Source organism: Anomaloglossus baeobatrachus, chromosome 3 (genome assembly GCF_048569485.1).
Source record: "Anomaloglossus baeobatrachus isolate aAnoBae1 chromosome 3, aAnoBae1.hap1, whole genome shotgun sequence".
NCBI classification, from domain to species: Eukaryota; Metazoa; Chordata; class Amphibia; order Anura; family Aromobatidae; genus Anomaloglossus; species Anomaloglossus baeobatrachus.
The window spans coordinates 324,474,529-324,493,159 of record NC_134355.1 but is presented as its reverse complement, the minus strand read 5'-3'; positions in this window follow the sequence as shown (position 1 = coordinate 324,493,159).

Genomic DNA, 18,631 nt, shown 5'->3' with positions numbered 1-18,631 from the left:
GCTAAGATCTACCACAGAACGTGGAAGATTTTCTTATCCTGGTGCTCTGCTCAGGGAGTGTCTCCCTGGCCATTTGCATTGCCCAAGTTTCTTTCCTTCCTGCAATCGGGGTTAGAAAAGGGCTTGTCGCTCAGCTCCCTTAAAGGGCAAGTTTCGGCACTATCCGTGTTTTTTCAGAAGCGTCTAGCACGTCTTTCTAAGGTGCGCACGTTCCTGCAGGGGGTCTGTCATATTGTGCCCCCGTACAAGCGGCCGTTAGATCCATGGGATCTGAACAGGGTACTAGTTGCTCTCCAGAAGCCGCCCTTCGAGCCTCTGAAGGAAGTTTCCTTTTCTCGGCTGTCACAGAAAGTGGCGTTTCTTGTTGCGATCACATCGCTTCGGCGAGTGTCTGAGCTGGCAGCTCTGTCATCCAAGGCTCCCTTCCTGGTGTTCCACCAGGACAAGGTAGTGCTGCGCCCTATTCCGGAGTTTCTCCCTAAAGTCGTATCCTCTTTTCATCTTAATCAGGATATATCCTTGCCTTCGTTTTGTCCTCATCCGGTTCACCGGTATGAAAAGGACTTACGTTTGCTAGATCTGGTGAGAGCACTCAGAATCTACATTTCCCGCACGGCGCCCATGCGCCGTGCCGATGCACTTTTTGTCCTTGTCGCTGGTCCGCGCAAGGGGTTGCAGGCTTCTAAAGCCACCCTGGCTCGATGGATCAAAGAACCAATTCTAGAGGCCTACCGTTCTGCGGGGCTTCCGGTTCCTTCAGGGCTAAAAGCCCACTCAACCAGAGCCGTGGGTGCGTCCTGGGCATTACGTCACCAGGCTTCGGCTCAACAGGTGTGCCAGGCAGCTACCTGGTCCAGTCTGCACACTTTCACCAAGCATTATCAGGTGCATACCTATGCTTCGGCGGATGCCAGCTTAGGTAGAAGAGTCCTGCAGGCGGCAGTGACACCCCCGTAGGGGAGGGCTGTTTTGCAGCTCTAACATGAGGTATTTCTTTACCCACCCAGGGACAGCTTTTGGACGTCCCAATCGTCTGGGTCTCCCAATAGAGCGCTGAAGAAGAAGGGAATTTTGTTACTTACCGTAAATTCCTTTTCTTCTAGCTCTTATTGGGAGACCCAGCACCCGCCCTGTTGTCCTTCGGGATGTTTTTTTGTTGTTTGCGGGTACACATGTTGTTCATGTTGAACGGTTTTTCAGTTCTCCGATGTTATTCGGAGTTAATTTGTTTAAACCAGTTATTGGCTTCCTCCTTCTTGCTTTGGCACTAAAACTGGAGAACCCGTGATACCACGGGGGGGGTATAGCCAGAGGGGGAGGGGCCTTGCACTTTTAATGTAGTGCTTTGTGTGGCCTCCAGAGGGCAGTAGCTATACCCCAATCGTCTGGGTCTCCCAATAAGAGCTAGAAGAAAAGGAATTTACGGTAAGTAACAAAATTCCCTTCTTTAGTTTCGTCAAACCACAGGATATGTCTCCATTAATGTATGTCTTTGTTCCTGTGTGCATTTGCAAACAATATGGCTTTTTTCTGCCGCTTTTGGAGTAATGGCTTCTTCCTGGCAGAGTGGACTTTCAGCCCATGTTGATACAGTAGTCATTTCACTGTGGATAATGAGAAAATCCTACCACCATCCATCAGCATCTTTAGAAGGTATTTTGCTTTTGTTCTTGGGTTCATATACACAGAACCCATCTCCTTCCTGACCGGTTTGATGGCTGGACATTCCCATTTTGTTTGTACTTGCATATAATTGTACAGATGAATGAGGCACCTTCAGGTATCTGGAAATTGCACCCAAGGATGAACCAGACTTGTGCAAGTATGCAATTCTCTTCTTGGGATCTTGGCAGATTTCTTCTGACTTTTCGATGATACTACACAAAGAAGTAGTGTGTTTCAGATGTGTATTAAAATACGTCCACAGGTGTGTCTCTTATTGCCAATAAACCTATCAGAAGCTTCCAAAGACATGACATCATCATATGGGCTGTCCCATATTGTTTAAAGGCATAGTACTCTTAAGGCCCCGTCACACACAGAGATAAATATTTGGCAGATCTCTGGTTGCAGTGAAATCATGGACATATTGTTCCATTTGTACACAGCCACAAAAACGGCACTGATTGTCCACAATTTCACTGCAACCACAGATCTGCCGCAGATTTATCTCTGTGTGTAACAGGGGCTTTAGTGTATATAAACTTTTGACTCTGCAGAAAGTAATAAATATGCCTTAAAACAATCTCTCTCTCTCATTATTTTGGCATTTGGCAAATATAAATAATTTTGGTTCCTAATTGACCTACAGTGGGAAAGGTTTCTCCTGATTTCATGTCAGATAGTGAAAAAACATACATATGTGTCTTTTTAGATAGTGTATGTAAACTTATGGGACACAATTGTGAAGTTGAACGAAATTTATGGCTTATTTTAAACTTTTGTAAAAAAGAATAAACTGAAAAGTGGCGCATGCAATATTACTCGTCCCCTTTACTTTCAGTGCAGCAAACTCACTCCAGAAGTTCATTGAGGATCTCTGAATGATCCAAAGTTGTCCTAAATGACTGATGATGATAAATATAAGCCACTTGTGTGTAATCAAGTCTCCGTATAAATGCACCTGCTCTGTGATAGTCTCAGTGTTCTGTTTAAAGCGCAGATAGCTTCATGAAGACCAAGGAACACAACAGGCAGGTCCGTGATACTGTTGTGGAGAAGTTTAAAGCCAGATTTGGTTACAAAAAAATTTCCAAAACTTTAAACATCCCAAGGAGCACTGTGCAAGCGATCATATTGAAATGGAAGGAGTATCATACCACTGCAAATCTACCAAGACCTGGCCGTCCATCCAAACTTTCATCTCAAACAAGGAGAAGACTGATCAGAGATGCAGCCAAGAGGCCCAAGCACTCTGGATGAACTGCAGAGATCTACAGCTTGAGGTGGGAGAGTCTGTCCATAGGACAACAATCAGTCGTACACTGTACAAATCTGGCCTTTATGAAAGAGTGGCAAGAAGAAAGCCATTTCTCAAAGATATCCATAAAAAGTGTTGTTTAAGGTTTCCCACAAGTCACCTGGGAGACACACCAAACATGTGGAAGAAGGTGCTCTGGTCAGATGAAACAAAAATCGAACTTTTTGGGCACAATGCCAAAAGATATGTTTGACGTAAAAGCAACACAGCTCATCACCCTGAACACACCATCCCCACTGTCAAACATGGTGGTGCAACATCATGGTTTGGGCCTGCTTTTCTTCAGCAGGGACAGGGAAGATGGTTAAAATTGATGGGAAGATGGATGGAGCCAAATACAGGACCATTTTTGAAGAAAACCTGTTGAAGTCTGCAAAAGACCTGAGACTGGGATGGAGATTTGTCTTTCAACAAGACAATGATCCTAAACATAAAGCAAAATCTACAATGGAATGGTTCACAAATAAACGTATGCAGGTATTAGAATGGCTAAGTCAAAGTCCAGACCTGAATCCAATCGAGAATCTGTGGAAAGAGCTGAAAACTGCTGTTCACAAACACTCTCCATCCAACCTCACTCAGCTATTTGCAAACGAAGAATGAGCAAGAATTTCAGTCACTCCATGTGCAAAAGTGATAGAGACATACCCCAAGCGACTTGCAGCTGTAATCGCAGCAAAAGGTGGTGCTACAAAGTATTAACTTAAAGGGGACGAAAAATATTGCACGCCCCACTTTTCAGTTATTTATTTTTTTGATAAAAGTTTAAAATAAGCAATACATTTTGTTCTACTTCACAATTGTGTCCCACTTCTTATTGATTCTTCACCATAACATTAAAATTTTTTATCTTTATGTTTGAAGCCTGAAATGTGGGACAAGGCTGAAAAATTCAAAGGGGCTGAATACTTTCGCAAGGCACTGGGTATATGTATATATATATATATATATATATATATATATATATATATATATATATATAATATATATATACAGTACACATATATATATCTATAGATATATAGATATATATATGTATATATATATACACACACACACACACACACATATCGTATTTTCCGTTTTATAAGACACGCCGAATTACAAGACGCACCCCAAATTAAAAAAAGGTAAAAGAAAAAAATGGGGTCCGTCTTATACTGCGGTGGTGGAGCGGGGTCACAGGAGGCAGGGGCAGTGCTGGAGTCCGTTGCTGCAGTGGGGGCTGTGCTGGCTGTGTGAGCAGGGCGGTGCAGCGGGTGAGATGCTCTATCAGTGGGGCTGTGCTGGCTTCAGTGGGGGCTGTGCTGGCTATGGGGGCTGTTGTGGCGGTGGTGCGGGCTTTAAAGAAATGGCACCTGGAGTCGGCCCGTGCGCAGATTGAGCTCTCGGCTCAATGACAAGCAGAGATATCATCTGCGCCAGCTCCAGGTGCCATTTTCCTTAAGTCCGTTTCTGGGAGACCAGTAGACTGGAGGCGGTGTGTGCGCAGATGAGATCCTGAGCCGAGGGCTGTAGTATACGGCGTTGCCCGGGATATTAACTGTCTCTCTTCCAGTCTCTGTCTGTCTCTCTGTCTGTCTCTCTATCTTTGTCTGTCTGTCACTCTCTTTCCCTCTGTCTCTCTTTCCCTGTCTGTCTCTCTTTGTCTCTATGTCTTTTTCCCCTGTCTATCTCTCTCTATCTCTGTCTGTCTTTCAATTTGTCTGTCTCGCTCTCTCTTTGTCTGTCTTTCCCTGTCTGTCTCTCGATCTTTGTCTCTTTCTCTGTCTGTGTCTCTAACTCTTTCTGTCTCTGTCTGTCACTTTCTCTATTTGTCTGTCTGTCTCTTTCCCTGTCTGTCTCTCTCTTTCTCTCTCTGTCTCTGTCTGCCTTTCCCTGTCTCTCTCTCTCTAACTTTGTCTGTCCGTCTCTGTCTCTTTCCCTGTCTGTGTCGCTCTCTCTCTATCTGTCTGTCTCTCTGTCTTTTTCCCTGTCTGTCACTTTCTCTATCTATTTGTATGTCTCTCTATCTTTGTCTTTCTTCCCATGTCTGTCTGTCTCTCTATCTCTTTTCCCTGTCTGTCTCCTTATCTCTTTCCCTGTCTGTCTCCTTATCTCTTTCCCTGTCTGTCTCTCTGTCTCTTTCCCTGTCTGTCTGTGTCTGTCCTTGGCTTCTTCTGAAGTTCTCTAGCTGCATTGTGGCTTCCAGTTCCATTGACTTTAATGTAAGTAGGTTTTTTGGCGAATAACTGTAAAGCACAGGGTTAAATTTTCCTCTCAAAACATAATATAACAATAATATACATACATATATTCACTCAGCTTTATACAACAGACTAGCTGTAGTACCCGGGTGTTGCCCGGGATAGTAACTGTCTCTCTCCCAGTCTCTGTATGTGTGTTGCTGTCTGTCTCTCTGTCTGTCTCTTTCCTTGTCTGTCTGTGTCTATGTCTCTTTCTATCTCTCTGTATTTGTATCAGTCTATCTGTCTCCATCTCTATTTCTGTCTGTATCTATCTCTGTGTCTGTCTCTATGTGTGTGTGTGTCTGTCTGTCTCTCTCTTTGCCCGTCTGTCTCTTTGCCCGTCTGTCTCTTTGCCCGTCTGTCTCTTTGCCTGTCTGTCTCTTTGCCTGTCTGTCTCTTTTCCAGGGCTGTCTCTTTCCAGGGCTGTCTTTTTCCAGGGCTGTCTCTTTCCCCATCTGTCTCTTTCCCTTCAGTATATTTCCAGGGCTGTCTTTTTCCAGGGCTGTCTCTTTGCCCGTCTGTCTCTTTGCCCGTCTGTCTCTTTGCCTGTCTGTCTCTTCCAGGGCTGTCTCTTTCCTGGGCTGTCTTTTTCCAGGGCTGTCTCTTTCCCCATCTGTCTCTTTCCCTTCAGTATTTTTCCAGGGCTGTCTTTTTCCAGGGCTGTCTCTTTGCCCATCTGTCTCTTTCCAGGGCTGTCTCTTTCGAGGGCTGGCCAGGGAGTGATGTACCAGAATTCGTTTGGAATCAGAGCAGGCAGCAAAGGAAGAAGAAACAGCAGTGGGGAATGGAGGTTAGCCCCAATGAAATGTTTCCTATATGGCTCTGTCACTTTTAGTTATGCTTTTTGAGCACATAACTCTTGGGGAACACAATTGACACCACTCAACACCAGGACGATGCCGTGTACAAGCAGCAGTGGTGAAGCCGCAATATCTGAGTGGACCATAGATCAGGAAAGCTTGGTGGTGATGAACCCGGGGCCCCATTCAAAAGTTGGCCATGGGGCCCTGTGAATTTAGTTACACCCCTGAAGCACATAATCTACACCCTGAGCACCAACCAAGACTGTACACTAGGGAGCAATGCTTTGTATAAACGTATCTAAGCAGCATTTACATTTATTAATTGTACTACCGATAATTCTGATCATAGCAAGACAATTGCTGACAACTGACAATGCACAGCTACAGGTCTGGTTCGGGCTCTAGTATTCCATGTGATGATGTGCTGAGGCTTTATGATATCGACGGTATAGGACAGAAGGCAGGGAAATAAAAAATATAGGTTTGGGGGTGGAGGGTTACATGAATAATCAAGACTTTTGGAAGTGTGATCGTCAGAAAACTGCTTTACCACTAGGTGTGTGAATCATGCAGAGAACTTGAGACGATATTACAGATCTAGTGTCACTTCTCAGAAGACACAAATAATTCACTAGGCTAATTTTAAACATGGAACCTGAGCTCTTCTAGTAACGGTGGGCAGACTCTGCAGGGTTCAGCGTACATGGTTGTCGTAGAGGTGAAATATTGGCAATTACAATGAGTCAGCAATATGTAATATACCATATATAGCACATTTTGTAAAACGGCAGCACATGAATGTTCGACTGTAGTCACACATTTAGGAGTGGATCCCATGGCTAAATTCTGAGCGAGTCAGCTGACATTCCACAGCTAATGCAATAGAATGAGGTATTTTATATCCCCATTGCCAGCGGGGCTTGAAAGTTTGTGAACCCTCCAGTGTTTTCCATAAATTTAACCTAAAAGTCCAAATTAAACAAATGAGTCAAAAATATTAGACTTTATCATTTTATTTATTTATTTTTTTAAGAAGATGATCTAATATCACGTCTGTCAGTGAACTTTTAGGATTAGTAGAGTCTGATAATAATTTTAAGCAGGGGGTTGCAATTAATTTTACCAAGGGGAGGCATGAGACACAGTGACTGGTGTGGAGGGCCGAACCAATAGGGTGAAATTAATTATCCTCAATATTAACAAATTATAATTATTTTATATTGATATTGTATCACTTGATACTGAGCATAATTAGGTATGGTGACATCCCCCCATATACAGTATAAGCCCACACATAGCCTTCCTATATAAAGCATGAGCCCTCCCACAGCCCCCCATATATAGTATGAGCTCCCACATAGCCCCTTATATAGAGTATAAGCCCCCACATAGCATCCTCTATATACAGTCTGAGCCTCCACATAGCCTCTCTGTATACAGAATAAGTTCCCACACAGCCTCCTAAATACAGGATCAGCTCACATATTGCATCAAATACAGTATAAACCCCCACATAGCCTCCTAGGTTCAGCATAAGTTCTCATATAGCCTCCTGAATACATTATGAGCCTAACTTAGGCTCATATATGCAGTATGAACCCCCAAATAGCCTCCTATATACATTATGAGCCCCACATAACCTCATATATACAGTATAAGACTCCACATATAGATTTGAGCGATTAACTAACTACTCATACTCTCTATACTCATAACGAGTACTATCTAATACTCGCGTATTCATTCCGAATAGCGTGTGCAATGCACGGACCGCTCTTTGCCTTGCCCTGTTTTTAAGTAATGGGATGACAATCAGATGTGATTGGTTGACTTGTTTTATTTTAACAGTGATTTATCAAAGTTTAATCTTCACAACACATTTGTGAAAGGGCATCATGGCAGAAACCAAAAAGATTTGAGGACCTCAGAAGAATAGTTGTGGTCGATGTTCACCATGCTTGAAAATGTTACAAAATCATGTCTAAAGAGCTTGGGTTCTACCAATCCATAGTCAGCCAGAAGATGTAGACATGGATGAAATTTAAGGCCATTATTACCTTCTCTTTGAGGGGTCAACCAAGAAAGATCACATCAAGAACGTATAAACGCCAAAAGATAACAAAGAAACTCAAAGTTACCTCTAACCAATTAAAGGCCTTCCACACATTGGCTAATGTTAATGTTCATGATGAGTCCACCATTATTAGGAAAACACTGAACAACAGTGCTGTGCATGGCAGGATTGCAAGGAGAAAGCTACTATACAAAAAGACTTTCTGCCAGTCTGTAGTTTTCTAAAGATGGCCTGGACAAGCCAGAAGACTATTAAAAATGGCTGGATGAGATCAACATAGAACTTTTTGGTTTAAATGAGAAGCGTTATTTTGGGAGAAGGAATAAAACCTCATACAATCTGTGAAAAACATTGGTGGGAGGATCATGGTTTGAGATTACCATTATTGATGGAAGAGTAAATTCTGAATTATACCAGCAAATTCGAAAAGAAAAATGTCAGGACATCTGTCCATGAGCTGAATTTGAATCACACAGCAAGACAACGACCAAAATATAAAGATTTGGAATGGCCAAACCAAAGCCCAAGTTTAATTCTATAGAAATGTTGTAGAAGGGCTTGAAGTCAGCAGTTCATGGGAGACACCTCACCAACATAACAGAGAGGAAGCTGTTTTATAGAGAGGAATGAGCAGTAAATCCTCCAAGCCAAATTGCAGGACCAATCAACAATTACCGAAACATTTAGATGCAATTGCTGACACACGAGGGGGGTGACACAAGATACTGAACCAAAAGTTTAGATTCTTTTGCGACTCAAATATGATTTGGGGTCATTTTCCTCATTTTGTTTGATTTTGTTCTTTATCCACTTTTAGGACTTGTGTGAAAATCTGAAGTCTCCAGAGAAAGTCTAAAGGCCCCGTCACACGCAGCAACGTATCTAACGATATATCGCCAGGGTCATGGATTCCGTGACGCACATCCGGCATCATTAGCGACGTCGTTGCGTGTGACAGCAAGGAACGATCGTTAACGATGGAAAATACTTATCGTCCATCGTTGACACGTCGTTCCTTTTTAAAAAATCGTTGATTGTTGAGCACGCAGGTTGTTCGTAGTTCCCAAGGCAGCAGACATCGCTACGTGTGACACCTTGGGAACGACTAACTGCAGCTTACCTACGGCAGCCGACAATGCGGAAGGAGATGGGCGGGATGTTACGTCCCGCTCATCTCCGCCCCTCTGCTTCTATTGGGCGGCCGCTTAGTGACGCCGCTGTGACGCCGCACGAACCGCCCCCTTAGAAAGGAGGCGGTTCGCCGGCAACAGCGACGTCGCTAGGCAGGTAAGTCCGTGTGACGGCTCCAAACCATTTTGTGCATCACAGACAGCGATTTGCCCGTGACGCATAAACGACGGGGGCGGGTGCTTTCACCAACGATATCGCTAGCCATATCGCTGTGTGTAACACCCCCTTAAGAATTAGCCCAAAGTAATGATGATACAGTGCCTTGTGAAAGTATTCGGTCCCCTTGAATATTTCAACCTTTTCCCACATTTCAGGCTTCAAACATAAAGATAAAAATTTGAATGTTATGGTGAAGAATCAACAACAAGTGGGACACAATTGTGAAGTTGAACGAAATTTATTGCTTATTTTAAACTTTTGTAATAAAGAATAAACTGAAAATTGGGGCGTGCAATATTATTCGGCCCCTTTACGTTCAGTGCAGCAAACTCACTCCAGAAGTTTATTGAGGATCTCTCAATGATCCCATGTTGTCCTAAATTACTGATGATGATAAATATAAGACACCTGTGTGTAATCAAGCCTCCGTATAAATGCATCTGCTCTGTGATAGTCTCAGTGTCCTGTTTAAAGTGCAGATAGCATCATGAAGACCAATGAACACAACAGGCAGGTCCGTGATACTGTTGTGGAGAAGTTTAAAGCTGGATTTGGTTACAAAAAGATTTCCAAAACTTTAAACATCCCAAGAAGCACTATGCAAGTGAACATATTGAAATGGTAGGAGTATCATACCACTGCAAATCAACAAAGACCCGGCCATCCCTCAAAACTTTTCATCTCAAACAAAGAGAAGACTGATCAGAGATGCAGCCAAGAGGCCCATGATCACTCTGGATGAAACGTAGAGATCTACAGCTGAGGTGGGAGAGTCTGTCCATAAAACAACAATCAGTCGTACACTGCACAAATCTGGCCTTTATGGAAGAGTGGCAAGAAAGCCATTTCTCAAAGATATCCATAAAAAGTGTAATTTAAAGTTTGCCACAAGCCACCTGGGAGACACACCAAACATGTGGAAAAAGGTGCTCTGGTCAGATGAAACCAAAGTCAAACATTTTGGGCACAATGCCAAACGATATGTTTGGCGTGAAAGCAACACAACTCATCACCCTGAACACACCATCCCCACTGTCAAACATAGTGGTGGCAGCATCATGGTTTGGGCCTGCTTTTCTTCAGCAGGGACAAGGAAGATGGTTAAAATTGCTGGTAAGATGGATGGAGCCAAATACAGGACCATTGTTGAAGAAAACCTGTTGGAGTCTGCAAAAGACCTGAGACTGGGACGGACATTTGTCTTCCAACAAGACAATGATCTCAAACATAAAGCAAAATCTACAATGGAATGGTTCACAAATAAACGTATTGAGGTGTTAGAATGGCCAAGTCAAAGTCCAGACCTGAATCCAATCGAGAATCTGTGGAAAGTGCTAAAAACTATTCACAAATGCTCTCCATCCAAAGTCACTCAGCTCGAGCTGTTTGCAAAGGAAGAATGGGCAAGAATTTCAGTCTCTCGATGTGCAAAACTGATAGAAACATATCCCAAGCGACTTGCTGTAATCGCAGCAAAAGGTGGCGCTACAAAGTATTCACTTAAAGGGGACGAATAATAATATTGCACGTCCCAATTTTCAGTTATTTATCTTTTATAAAAGTTTAAAATAAGCAATAATTTTCGTTCAACTTCACAATTGTGTCCCACTTGTTGTTGATTCTTCCCCATAACATTAACATTTTTATCTTTATGTTTGAAGCCTGCAATGTGGGAAAATATTGAAAAATTCAAGGGGGCCGAATACTTTCGCAAGGCACTATATGTGTCCCCACTATGTAGAGTGTAATGGCCGTGTCTGACCATACAGGGACATGCTCTGATCACACCACATGTACTGGGTAGGGGATGATGCAAGGGTATACAGACATTACAGCACAGGATTAAAGCTGGTTTCTGTATCAGTGCAGTCCATTAATCAGACCACCTTAAAGTGTAACGGTCATTTTATAAGTTTGGATAAATTACAGGTGCTGCATACTGTTGCTGATCGTGTGGGGGTCTGGGTCCTGAGTCCACCGATCTGTCACATAGTGCTCGGAAATTCGTAGCTCCTGCTTGAGCTGCACAGTCCAGTGTATGGGCTCAATAGTACTTAGTAATAGTAAGTCCATAGCTATTTGAAATTTAATGTACAGACAAATGGATTTTTTATTGATACCATACACCAGGGGTGGACATATATAGGATTTTTTTATATAGGTGAATAGAGGAGCTCAATGTGCTCCACCAGTACCAATATATCAGTGGCTCTGTGAAGTACATTCGTTAGTTCACTTTTGTACAAGGCATTTTTGAAACATTGCTAAATATCCTAAATGTGTTTCCTATGTATTCAATATATAAGCTACATAAGTTGTGCAGGAGCACTTGCTGTTTGCTGGGGGCAGTAGTGCGCTCCGGAAAACCTGATGTTCACATTAGCGGTATGGTTTCGCATACGACACTGAGGCTGGCTAGATCCTCTAAATCCGGCCAACTTCAGAGCTGTTCTTCCAAGTTGTGTAGCATGCAGCGCTCCTTTCCTTGGGCACCGGCCACCAACTGCAGAAGTGGTTGGTTATCTTTACCCATTTAAGACGTTGCGACAACCCTTCTAAATGCTTTTTTTTCCACCTTTGTTTTGAAATTTATTTTTTTTCATCTGTTTCTGGAGGCATTTTTTAATGTTATTTTCCTACTATTAAATCCTATAGAGAAAAATTCCACCAGAAAGCATCTATATCTCAGCTTTGCTGCCTTTTGTCGGTGGATTTTAGAATATTTTTACTATAGATTTGTAAATAACAACTACTCATGGAATAATGAAAATTTTCAAATCATTGTGTAAAACTCCTCCGAGTCCTTAGTATTAATATCTTTTAGAAAACAACTGTAGGGCACACTGTAGATAAAAGTGCAACCATACAATAAATCGAGCTGCACAATGCAACAGAAATGTTATAATACTGACACCAAGTGGCAAAAGGTGTTATAGCAGATTAGGGTGGTTTGACACTGTTTTGTCCCCGTTTAGTGGTCATGTTGGGGCTTACATCTGAAGTCCTCACAAAACAGGATTCGGACATATGGGCTTATGGGGCCATTGACTATAATGGTAAAGACGGAGTCACTGTGTGCTCTGTTGTGCACCATTTTCAGATGTATATACCTACTGAAGGCGAACACCTAGACGCAGTCTAATACGTCTGACTGTCCACCCCCTGTTGGTGTATAGGGTGCTTTACACGCTGCGACATTGCTAACGATATGTCGTCGGGGTCTCGTCATTAGTGACGCACATTCGGCGCCGTTAGCGACATCGCAGCGTCTGACACCAAGGAGCAACGATCGCAAAAGCGTCAAAAATCGTTGATACGTCGCTCCTTTTCATAATGTTGTTGGTGGTGCATGCCGCTGGTTGTTCGTCGTTCCTGCGGCATCACACATAGCTATGTGTGACACCACAGGAACGATGAACATCTCCTTACCTGCGTCCACCGGCAATGAGGAAGGAAGGAGGTGGGCGGCATGTTCCGGTCGCTCATCTCCGCCTCTCCTCTGCTATTGGGCAGCCGCTTAGTGATGCCGCAGTGGCGTCGCTATGACGCCGAACGCACCTCCCCCTTGAAGGAGGGATTGTTCGGCGGTCACAGCGACGTCGCTGAAAAGGTATGTGCGTGTGATGCTGCCGTAGCGATAATGTTCATCAAATGTCGCATGAACGATGGGGGCGGGTGCTATCGCGCACAACATCGCTAGCTATTGCTAGCGATGTCGCAGCTTGTAAAGCACCCTTAAGACTCTGGGGCTAAACCCACATACACCAAATGGACATCCAATGAAATAAAGACAAGGACAAAGATGTAGAGGGGTACAAAGAAGATTTTATTTATAGATGGAGGTTATAATTTAATGTATTATTATGTATAAGTGTCATTTATACAACTATCAGATTAATAATCCTATTTATGGACCGTGTTGATCCAAAGGAAGGCGAAACCCCCTGTGAGAAATGGGCCAATTAGCCTCATATTAGGGGGGAAAATTCCTTCCTGTCCCCAAATATGGCGGTCAGAATAAATCCCAGGATCAAGGGCTGATAACCTGTGCATGAAATTAAATTCTAAAAAAAAATTAAACTATTTTTATATATTTTTTATGGTTGTACTGAGCTAATGACTATATATGTGCGTGTGTCAGCTATAAATTATCTGAAAACCTGAATATTTTTTTATCAACTTCTTTAATGTATTTATAATAAGCCTTTAATAATTTATTATTTTAATATATTTATTTTCTGTTTTGTGGACTAATTTATGTTTATTTTTGTGTCAACTAACAAAAAAAAATAAACCAAAAATATTATACTCATAGTTTCATAGTTTCATAGTCTTTAAGGTTGAAGGGAGACTCTAAGTTTATCTAGTTCAACCCGTAGCCTAACATGTTGATCCAGAGGAAGGCAAAAAAAAACCAATGTGTCAAATAAGCTCCAATGGGGAAAAAAATTCCTTCCTGACTCCACATATGGCAATCAGACTAGTTCCCTGGATCAACACCCTGTCATAAAATCTAATATACATAACTGGTAATATTATATTTTTCAAGAAATGCGTTCAGGCTCTGCTTAAATTTTACTAGTGAATCCCTCATTACAACATCATACGGCAGAGAGCTCCATAGTCTCACTGCTCGTACAGTAAAGAATCCTCATCTGTAATTATGAATAAACATTCTTTCCTCAAGACGTAGCGGATGCCCCCTTGTTCCAGTCGCAGGCCTAGGTGTAAAGAGATCTTTGGAAAGGTCTCTGTACTGTCCCCTCATATATTTATACATTGTGATTAGATCCCCCTAAGCCTTTGTTTTTCCTAACTAACTAACCCCAAGTTTAATAACCTGTCTTGGTATTGCAGCCCACCCATTCCTCTAATAATCTAGGTCGCTCTTCTATCTACCTGTAAGATTATGCTATTTATAACCTTCTATACTTTTGCTAACAAGAAATGCATCCATTCCTCTCTTAAATTCATTCAGTGAGTTGGCCATCACCACTTCCTCAGGAAGAGAGTTCCAGAGCCTCACTGCTCTTACCGTGAAGAACCCTCTTCTATGCTGATGCAGGAATTTTCTTTCCTCCAATCGAAAAGAATGCCCCCTTGTTCTTGTCATAGTCCTTGGTACAAACAGATCATGGGAGAGATCTCTATATGGCCCTCTGATATATTTGTACATATTTATTAGGTCTCCCCTAAGTCTTCTCTTTTCTAGAGTAAATAGACCTAATTTTGATAACCTTTCCGTGTATTGTAATGCACCCATTCCATTTATTATTTTAGTAGCCCGCCTCTGAACCCTTTCAAGTTCAGTAATGTCTTTCTTCAGCACCGGCGCCCAAAATTGCACACAATACTCCAAGTGTGGTCTGACTAGTGATTTGTACAGAGGGAGAATGATGTTTTCATCTCGTGCCCCCAGACCTCTTCTAATGCATCCCATCACCCTATTTGCTTTAGTGGCTGCTGCCTGACACTGGGCACTCCAATTTAGATTCTTATTCACTAAGATGCCTAAGTCTTTTTCCATGTCTGATTTCCCCAGCAGTTTCCCATTTAGTAAGTAATCGTAGCATCTGTTTCTCCTTCCCATGTGCATAACCTTACACTTATCTGTGTTAAACCTCATTTGCCATTTTTCAGCCCAATTCTCCAATTTACTCAAATCCATCTGTAGTTGCAAACTGTCCTCCTTTGTGTTAACTACCTTACATAGTTTTGTATCATCTGCAAATACTGATATTTTACTCTGTAATATTGTATTATTACGTTACATAAATTATATTAATTTTGTATATATATATATATATATATATATATATATATATATATATATATATACTATCGTTCAAAAGTTTGGGGTCACCCAGACAATTTTGTCTTTTCCATGAAAAATCATACTTTTATTTATCAAATGAGTTGCATAATGAATAGAAAATAGTCCATACATTGACGAGGTTAGAAATAATGATTTTTACTTGAAATAATAATTTTCTCCTTTAAACATTGCTTTTGTCACAGAATGCTCCCTTTGCAGCAATTCCAGCTTTGCAGACCTCTGGCATTCTAGCTGTTAATTTGCTGCGGTAATCTTTAGATATTTCACCCCATTCTTCCAGAAGCCCCTCCCACAAGTTGGATTGGCTTGATGGGCACTTTTTGCGTACCATACGGTCAAGCTGTTCCCACAACAGCTCAATAGGGTTGAGATCTGTTGACTAGGCTGGCCCCTTCACTACAGATAGAATACCAGCTGCCTGCTTCTTCCCTAAATAGTTCATGCATAATTTGGAGGTGTGCTTTGGGTCATTGTCCTGTTGTAGGTTGAAATTGGCTCCAATCAAGCGCTGTCCACAGGGTATGGCAAGGCGTTGCAAAATGGAGTGATAGCCTTCCTTCTTCAAAATTCCTTTTACCTTGTACACATCTCCCACTTTACCGGCACCAAAGCAACCCCAGGTTGCATCAGGCACTTTTTCAGCATCTTTTCAGTTGTTCTGCGTCTCACAAATGTCTTCCTGTGTGATCCAAACACCTCAAACTTCGATGCGTCTGTCCATAACACTTTTTTCCAATCTTCCTTTGTCCAATGTCTGTGTTCTTTTGCCCATATTAATCTTTTCCTTTTATTAGCCAGTCTCAGATATTACTTTTTCTTTGCCACTCTGCCTTGAAGGCCAGCATCCCGGAGTCGCCTCTTCAATGTAGACGTTGACACTGGTATTTTGCGGGTACTATTTAATGAACCTGCCAGTTAAAGACCCGTGAGGCATCGATTTCTCAAACTAGAGACTCTAACGTACTTGTCTTGTTGCTCAGTTGTGCAGCGGGGCCTCCCACTTCTCTTTCTACTCTGGTTAGAGCCTGTTTGTGCTCTCCTCTGAAGGGAGTAGTACACACCGTTGTAAGGAATCTTCAGTTTCTTGGCAATTTCTCACATGAATATCCTTAATTTCTAAGAACAAGAATAGACTGTCGAGTTTCACATGAAAGTTCTTTTTTCTGGCTATTTTGAGAGTTTAAATGTAATACTCCAGATTCTCAACTAGCTCAATGGAAAGTCAGTTTTATAGCTTCTCTAATCAGAAAACTGTTTTCAGCTGTGTTAATGTGGCACCCCAGCGGTCTGGTTGCCACAGTAGTGTTGCCCCACAAAGGTCAAAACTAAGCCTGGAAGCAAGAGGGGGGGTCCATTAGTCATTAGTTACCTACAAACAATACAATTCCTACTCGAGTCAGCAGGGGGAGCTCTAACCTAGTAGTCTGGGGAGCTCTGACCTGGGGAAGGAGTTAGAAAAGTGACAGTTGAAAGCAGACCGTTGAAGGGAGAGGATTTAGGAGCTGGAGTAGTGCGGACAAGCAAGCTGGGGTCTGTTGCTAAGATAGCTCAGCCCAGGAAAAGCAAGGTCTGCAGAGAGGCACAGGAAATTTTGAGTTTTTTGGCAAAAAATTGCAACTTCTTGAGCTGCCTCGCCACGTCACGGCAAATCTCATTTGAGGCAGTCCTACACTAAAATATTTTTATAAAATGTGCCATACGGCCTCACATATGAATGGTAGAACTGCTCTCAGCAGCACTCACCTGGTCTATTTCAATCCCGTACCCATGACTGAGTCATGGCTGTGGGCGGGACAGGTCCAAGCAAATGCTGCATGAAGTAAAAAGCCTGTGGACAAGGCCTGATGACTTAATGTGAACAGTCACCAACCGCCAAAATCTAGACAGATGGAATACATCCCAAATTGGGGTACATAGCAAGGTGGAGGTCAACCACCGACCAATTCAATGAAGAAAAAACAAAAAGCCAGCACCAAATGTGCACTTCAGGAGTAGCTGGAGTAGTGCGGACAAGCAAGCTGGGGTCTGTTGCTAAGATAGCTCAGCCCAGGAAAAGCAAGGTCTGCAGAGAGGCACAGGAGGAAAATTCTGGGGAGCGGGGCTGAACCGGCTCGCCTCAGAAGAAAACGCCAAAAATCAGACATTGGAGTCCGTGGTTGCCAGAGTGCTTGAGTCCCGGTAACTGAATCCGAAGGGCAGGAGGACTGCAGGTCTCCTGGCCCGAAAACAACCCGAAGGTACAGCCGCACATCAGGGACCTGCAGTCGTTGCCAGCAGAGTGGCACCAGTGAAGGCCCGCGCAGCCTACCATACGGGTAACAGGTAGTACCACAAGTCCCAGCAGAGAGGGTCTCCATTGGACTAACACAGCGGGGTCCTGTAGAAGAGAAGAAGGGTGTAGGAAGAAGGCCTCAATACTCACCTGGCCAGGGAGATACCCACCAACTGCATCCAGGCCAACCGGATCACTACCACCATCTGTACCGGTCTCCCAGATCCTTTTACTCTTCACCGGTTGTTGCAGAGTAAAAGGAAGGAGGTAAAGAAACTGCTGTGTTGGTCTGTTATTATCCGTATCCCGACCCTGCACCCTGAAGTTCATCGGGTTCCCAAAATAGACTTTGTAATCGTGCCCCGGGGTCTCGATCAGCTGCGCCATCACCTCAGCTGCGCCATCACCAACCATGCCCCGGGGAACCCGCAGCGCAGCGGCGGCCCACATAGCCGCAAAATCCACAGGTGGTTTCATGAACTTTACTTAATATTAACTATAACTCCCATCATCATCCTCCCTTTATTAATTAAAGGCCCCGCCAGAGTCACGGAGCCAAACACCGCCACCGCTGACATTCCAGGACAAGTCTGGCCCGGCTCCAAATATATCTAAGGCCCTGTGGCGGGTGTGTCACTAACATAATTGCACAAGGGTTTTCAAGGGATTTCTAAACATCTATTAGCCTTCTAACACATTTAGCAAACACAATATACCATTCGAACACTGGAGTGGTGGTTGTTGGAAATGAGCCTCTATACATCTATGTAAATATTGCATTAAAAAACAGACATTTGAAGCTAGAATACCCATCTACCACATTAACAATGTATAGAGTGTATTTCTGTTTAATTTAATGTTAGCTTCATTGAAAAAACATTTGCTTTCCTTTCAAAAATAAGTGAAACTAAACTTTTGAACTGTACTGTATGTGATGCACGTGTATTTATCTATGTGTACATCCATGCATTCATCTATATGTTTTAGAATTCATATTTCAGCTCCATTACAAGTGTAAGAAAGGCCTGATGTGGTGAAGTCGCATGTGAACTTATAGGTACATATATTCATTGAAAGAAGACTCCTAC